Consider the following 8,121-nt stretch of genomic DNA (forward strand, 5'->3'; position numbering starts at 1 on the left):
CCACATAATTCTTTGAAAATGAAGACAAACATTCGATATGAAATTTGTTAGTATTAAATCCCCGTTCCAAGTCGTTTTATTGCCAGCCAAAATGTTGTCTACATCGGTTATGTCAGGGATAGCATGTCGGATGTGTTGTATTAAACCGTTGAGAGTGGAAATCAAACTGATGGATAACTGTGTTATCATCTGCTTAGATCCAGGCTACCAGGTGAATGTTAAAGATTGCATGGTGGCAGAAAAAAATACAGGTCTGGTAACTCTCTGAGATATGCTACTCCCTGAAGGGATTATTAAAGAGGTGAAAATGGTTTGGTTTAGACAGGGTTTCAGGTTTCCATTCCATTTTTTTTTTTTTTTTTTTTTTGCGAGATGACGAGAAAACTATTGTGCAATATGAAAGAACATTCTAAGAGTAGAGCGTATTAGATAAAAATCGGTTTTGAAAGGGCTTAGATATCCAAAAAACAGATATCAAAATCGAAGTTGGGTCCCACCTTCTATTGGGACCAATTGTTTTACTTTGTTTTTCTTTTTTTTAGATATCTCGACCATTTCAAAACTAATTTTCATCACACACATTGTGAACTCCTCCAAGAATTGTATGCTCTTCAATATTCCATAAAGTGGTGGTTTGCAGTTGCCTCGCAAAAAGTTAAAACCTGAATTCCCACCTCAGGCAAAGTTATACCATGTGTTATTACACGTCATTATACCATTCCTTTACATGGATGGCACAGCATTGGTGGAGATGAGAATTGGGCTTTTAACTTTTGCGAGATACCAAGAAAACACTTATGATATAGTACAGAGCATACCATTTTAAGAGGAATTCAAAGTTTATTTGATGAAATTCGAGTTTGGAATGACTGAAACATCCATAAACAAAGTAAAACAAAGCGATCGTAATAAAGTGTGGGTCCCACACTTTTTAGAATCGCTCTTTTTTGAATAATCTCAGCCATTTCAAAACCAATTTTCATCAAATAAACGTTGAATTCATCATAGAATTACATGCTCTTTCATATTTCATAAGAGGTTTCTCATTATCTCACCAGAAAATGTTAGAAACCTGAAATTAGGTCTCAACCAAAACTGTACGATCCCTTTAATGGATGACACATCGGGTACCCGTAACCACTTCACTTCACTTCACTTCAGGACACCATATTCATTAAGAGTTCGTTCGAATAGTGTCCAGAACAAAACTTCCATGGAGAATGTTTTACACCCAAAGTTACTTAGATGAGGGTTAGTGATTTATTAGATTATGGCAGCGGTTCCAAGTAGAGCGGTGTCAAGAGTTGTAAGGTTTTCCAAATTCTTAGGTAAGATCAGTTATCAAAAGTGGTATAAAGATTTAAAAGTACTTTTATATCAATAGATATTTTGTTACGAAATATACATAATTATTTTCATTAGCAAGTGATGAGTAGTGCTACCTATTACCAGGGATCAACGTTAGCATTGGCCCTCTGGACCCGGTGGCCCGGGGCCACTAAAAATTGGTGTTTTAGTGGACCGATCGGGCGACCAAGATTCTATTTCAAGTGATAGTTACTTTGCTTTTATTTCGGGCCACTGCATATCACTTTTGGGCCGCCAAATTTCAGATTTGAAAATTTTAGCAGCCCGAACGGACCACCAGTCAAAAAAGTAAGATGTAACGATAAAACGATGTCTACTATGAAGACCCTGTAGATCTCACGGAACCACCACCTTTATATACTCAAATGGTCATTGACGGTGAATACAAATAAGTAGCAGATGGTAATGGCTGGGTTAAACTTGATGCTGTGATGACGTAATCGCAATGTCCGAACCTCTTTCCCGAAAGAGACCTCAATAATGTTTTGCGCATGAACACTGCTATATAGTTACTCATCATGACATGGCGTAGATGTGTAATACCTAGAGTATTCTGGCAGTATATACTATGATATCGCATGAAGGACACATAAATCACCGTTAGCTCTGTGAGAGGCATGGAGATTTGTGTATGGTAAAGACGAATGTCTGTTGTTAACGAAATGTGTAAGTAAGAGTGTTCTATTTACCCGAAGAGGATTCATCTGCTGTAACTAAAGAAACAAAATAGGTAAACTTTATACAGCGCACTCCCGTTATAACGAACCCTGTTATAACGAAATTGCGGTTACATCATTGTAAAAATTCAGGCTGCAACATCATCTGCTCTGTGTATTTTTATTGTTAATTTGTTCGGGTATAACGAAATTTCGATATAACGAAAGAAAACTGCCGGTCCCGAGGACTTCGTTATCCCGGGAGTCACTGTACATGTCTATGACAGTAATTTTGCTTTCTGATGTTTCATTTTGAAGAAAATCGTATCCAACAATACATAACGAAAAGAATCCTATGGCTTTGTTGTGTCTCAAATTAAGAGTTCTAAGATAGTGCGGAAGAAAGTGAAAATTTACAAAGATTTCTTCCCAATTAAAATTGTCTTCCTTTATGTATGCATTAAGAATGTCTATAATTTAGAGTAAATTATTGCAATTGCTCTATTTTAATTCTGTATTCTCAAAAATATGAGTGTAATGACGCGTTATGGAAACATCACGATGAATGGACATACATGGATTTATTTACAGGAAAATGCACGTAAAAGCGTGTAAGTCATATTTTCTATGACATGTCTTCGTGATTTAGATGTTTCGGAGACAAAAAGAAAGTCATGTAACATCATTCAGCGTTTTATAAAGAATTTGTAATCATTTTATTATTTACAATCCAGGTATTTACCTATAAATCTGACAAACTTGTCTATGTGTCTTTACAGTGAAGTGTTCACCTTTCCTATTATAAACATCTTTAAGATGAAATAAACGTCATTATTCATTACTCATTGCTAAAAATGGCAAGATAATCAAATAATTACTTAGTCTATATTACAATGATAAAATTTATCAGTGGCAGATCAACCTGGTACTAATCGTTAATACTTCATGCTCCAATTTTTTTTCATTGGAACTTATGTTTGCCTAACTAATGCCCATGGGAGAGTTGACTGCACAATAACTTCTCAGTTGTAGAAATAGAATAGATTCACCTCGAATATGTCCATATTCCATATGTCAGCTTGGCCAGTAAGCGAGAAATTATTAGACAAACTTGAAAACACACTGTATGAAGAGTATAAAAAGTCTTTGGTATTCAAACTTGAAGATAGTCATGGTTAAAGTGTACTGTGTATCATGTTATTTACAGTGTAGAGAAGGAAAACATGTCAACCATTCTAAGTTTAACATGATAAACTATTGTGCATACCGCCTATCTTTCTAAGCACTTCAAACATACTGAGCTAAAAGCATATTTTATGTCACTGAATCTAGACATCTTTCGATGTACATCCACGCCCTACTGATAGTCAAGTAGTTTCAAAAACTCGGTTGATCAGGCACTCAGCTACGTTACGCTTACAATGGCGAGAACTTCCAAGTTTTTCGGCAGGTCACTGTCCTTAGGTCAAATGACACGTACTGAGTTAAAAGGACCTTTATTGAAAGAATGCACTGGAACTAAAATATCGTCCATTGTACATAACCTAGTCACAACTTTCTAAAAGCAAATTGATGACGCACTCCACTAATACGTCACGAGTTTAACTGAATATCACCGCAAAACTCTAGTCTCTTTAGCATCTCGCTGTTCAAATTTTCCGAGATACTAGAACACAATGAAAAATGTCAGCCAGATACGCGCAATATCCATTTCACTGAACAAACTCCTCATACTCCTAAAATTCACTTCTTGATATGCAAAAGCTATGAATACTCCAAGTGACAGGCTGAAACCCTGCGTCAGTATATGGGTGAGACGATGTATCTTCCACCAATTCAATATAAACTTTAGTTCTCTTTCAATAGAGCAAAAAATAACATGATATGCATATGAGATGACAATAGAGTGAAATAGATTACCGAGAAACAAAGTGTAGATTTGATAAAACATTTCAAGCAATCAACTTCCGTTGATATTCCTATTCTATTACTTCAATACAGTATCCGATGCTAATCGTAGTTCGGATCGTTAATATTGTTTGTTAGACAATAAATCTTGTTCTCTTTTCTTCTTCTCAAACAACAGATATATCAAAAAGACTGCATATTAAGGTTAAAGTTTATGACATAAGACATACCATTCACATACCCGTAAATCATAAGAGGGCTCTTTTCTTACGATCATAGCATAGACCAAGCACAATCATCGTCAAAAAAGCCACATCAAAGTATTGAGAACAAAATAATTGATCTAACAAGATTTAAGAAAATAAGAATGTTCCATTTCAAAATGCACTTGTCAACTGTGATGAAGGTTTCCCGACATTTTCCATATCTTTACATATCGTAACCACTTAATCAAACAGAAACGGAATAGACAGAAATAATTTATGGTAATACGCTCCGAACAGATATGATATATACACGGATTTCTAGTGAGGAAATGATAGATGTATTTGATGATGATGATACGTGTAAAAAATGTCCCTGTGTTGAAAATAACGTGTACAAAAAAACATTCCCTATTACATGTAATTGCACTTGTACTCTAAATATTTGTGAGGCAATAGTAAGGTCAATTTTATATTTTGTCCCGCTACTAGATTATGATCGCGCATACCATTTAAAACAAGGAATACGTAATGGTCCATTGGAATACTGAATTTGTATCCATCCCTTTGTTACGGAATTTCTTATTACAAGACTGCCTTCTCAGAACTTACCGAGAAATTTATGCATCTCAACGGGTTTCCAGTGGTTGAAAGCTTTTAGAAGAAAATTGAAAAGTAATTAACTCTAAAAGTCCGTGTGGGAGAATTTAATGAATTTGAATAAGTAATAATCTGAAGATACATCACCATTGGAAGCAGCCTATTGGTTCCAATTAGTCACGAAAATGTAAACAGTTAAAAGTATCGATCGAGTTTCCTCCAAATTCTCGCACCTATATGGATTTCAAATGGAGGTGTCAGTGTTTGGTCCAAACTTATGTTATGCGGCCTAGGTATTTCGTGGATGACATAATCTGATTCATTGCTATTTCCGTTGTTGTATGCTAAAAGGACACATATACGTTAATGAATATTCTACAAGGCTTTCTACAAATATGGTGTCTCGTTCGACGGTGGCGGTGTCTTTGACGGCACGCTGCTCGCGTCCATTTTCTCGATGTCCTTGGAGTCGTTGATGTCGTAGTCCATGCCCCAGTTGATCTCGGCGTTCTTGTCGGTGACGTGGGGTCTATGATAGGAGGAAGGGGAGCAGACGAGAAACGGGAATGGCGGGAAAATGGACAGAATGCTGCGGTACTCGTGCATTAATGAGAGGAGGAACGGTGGATGGTGCTCACGTATGAATGTAAAAACTTACAGGCACACACATGCACTCATACACAGACAACACGGTCACACAGCTGAATCGTTCATGTTCATTAAGACTCTCATAAATCTACGATAAAACCTTTACTCCAGAATTACGGTATGACTGAAAAAAGGAAAATACTTATTCATCAAAACCATGAATTAAAAATGATACAGGCTAAAGAAGAAGTACTGTTAGAGCTATTATCGCCATTGCTTCTCACTCGACTAGGCGTGACATGTTATATTCCCGAGGTAAGACACCTAATTCTTTGTTTCAAGATTGTATCTAACTTCCAATTTACCCCTTTACAACAGTATTAATCTTTATGAGGTTAATGTTTGAGCACAAAGCTTCATGAGGAACTGGGTATCATCTTGGATTTGTAACTCTTTCATTCTCATCTTGTACCAGATTTCCATCAACTCCACAATTTCATGGCAACCATCATTATTTTGTAGATTTTCCCAATCCCTTTCTCTGTACAATATATCCCAGTCTTTGTTTCTTAAAATTCCATCCATGGCGAATGTTTTTGGGGTTTTCCCCACTTGGAAACTACAAATTGTGTCTCCAAACAACATACTTAATGCTTCGTACATTTCCTTCCACAAAACAAAAAGCAGTTATCTTCTCTTCAAATAATCAACAGTAGGATACCATACCAAAAAAAAAAAAAAAAAAAATTTGTAGAACCTCCTCTTTTCTTGTTCTCGCTCTCGTGTTCCGACAATGATGAAAAGCTTACATACAAATACTGACGACATAAACAGATGATTAAAGAAATAAAAAAAGTTAAGAAAAAATCTCAAGAAATGAGACCACTTACCCTTTTTCGAGGTTGGTCGATCCGTACTGCCAATATTTGTAGAATACGAGAGCGCCGACGACTAGGAGAACGATTAGTAATGTGCCGAAAACCACGGAGAGGGCAATGGCCAGAGTGTTCGGGCCACTACCGGTTGGTTCTCCGGGTACTGTTTGGGCGGCGAGAAAGGGGACAGAGAAAGCTAAAATCAACGGAGTGGGGTTAGTTCTTTGTCCGGAAGAAGAGAAGAGGGAAGCAGGTGTGGGGTGGTGTCAGGAGAAACAGCGATGACAGCAGATGAAGAATGACAGCTTTCTTAAATGCACTGGCTTACTCGCTGTTTAGTCGGAATTGGATATTCAGTGGGTGACCACTCACTGGAATGGCGCCAGTAACCATGGTAACGTAAATGCACTGTTTACTGCATAACTGAAGAGACACTAGTAAATAAATGTAGAATATCCCTTCCAAATTGTTTTGCGCAAAAACCTTTCGTCCAAAAGTTACGCAATTTCGAGGAGTTTTCTTTTTGTTGCGCATACTTAGTTGTCGCAGCGAAATTGCCATGCCTACTAACCTCCCATCAAATCTAAGTTTACTATGCTTCGGAAGATATTGACTGAATTTCAAGGTATCTAATTTTTTAAAATTTATGGTCAAAAGCAGAATTCGATATGGCAAGCTTATTGAGGAATGAAATGAGTGGAACAATGCACGAATATAATGGTTGTGACGGCTCAATCAAAAAGACCGCAATATTTCATTCATTTATTTTTTTTTTTGCCTATTGTGTCCTTGAAATAACTTCCCGAAGTTCACTTTAAGCAAGGGGGCTAGTGGATTTTTGTGTCAATGTCTTATCGTTCTGTGTGTAAATTTTATTTCTCCATCATCACGAGTGTTGATGACCTACGCAAAAATATTACGTTTCGTGGTTCCTTGTTTGTGTTGCAAATGAAGCAAATTACTAGAAAAAAAAGAAAAAACACTCAGAACATTCTCTCCCTCTCTCTCTCTCTCTCTCTTCTCTCTCTCCCTTTTTCTATTCTCTTCTCGGCCTCTGTCATACATACGTAAATTCTGTGATTATTTCATGTATAAATTTATGAATATATATGTATACGTATTATTTTCTCTCGTGGTCAGGCCCAATTCATTTTTTTAAAAATGTTTTCATGTACAACTTAGTCCTTCCTGGATTGTCGATCTATTGTGATAGTTTGCCGCAGATCAATAGAAAATAAAACAGCAGTCATGATGTTTAACAGTGGTCACTAAGGGTTTGTAATGGCCAAAGTAAAAAACGTCACATGCCACAATCGGTTTCAGCAGCAGATGAGTTAATGGGATCATAACATCCCTCCCCATGCCAGTGTTCTGGAAAGACATTGGCAAATTGCGACGTTGCCTTATTTAATTATTTCCCGTGTTCACTTGTTACCTTTACCATGTCAGGCTCATAGAACGTTGGTTTTTTTTAAATAAATTCAGTAACATTTGCGCAGGCTGTTACAAAGTTCGTATCAATGTTGATTATTATGGTGTGTCGCCTGCATCTATGGGAAGCTGTTTGTTGGTATGGTTGGAATGACACGAATGGGTTGATGAAATATATGCAACAAAATTCAGCGTTTGCATAAAAATCATCCCACTGCCATGCCACAAGCCACTTCTATTACGTGATGATATATCTGTCATTGTTATACTTATAGTGCTTTCATTCTTTATGATTTCATCAATTTTGTCCAACATCGGAGCTCTATAGTCATGCAGCGTGTACACGTCATTTCCGTTTGAACTTTGACACTTACTGATGCAAGATGGCGCTTCACTAGACCACTGCCCGTCGAGACACTCGGACTGCCCGGATCCACTCAGGGAGAATCCCTCGTCGCAGCCGAACGTTGCCACCTGGCCCGTCTCATCCAG

The sequence above is a fragment of the Diadema antillarum genome, unplaced genomic scaffold, assembly GCF_040938485.1.
Source record: "Diadema antillarum isolate AM-2024a unplaced genomic scaffold, OU_Dant_1.0 scf00000004, whole genome shotgun sequence".
In the NCBI taxonomy this organism is placed as follows: Eukaryota; Metazoa; Echinodermata; class Echinoidea; order Diadematoida; family Diadematidae; genus Diadema; species Diadema antillarum.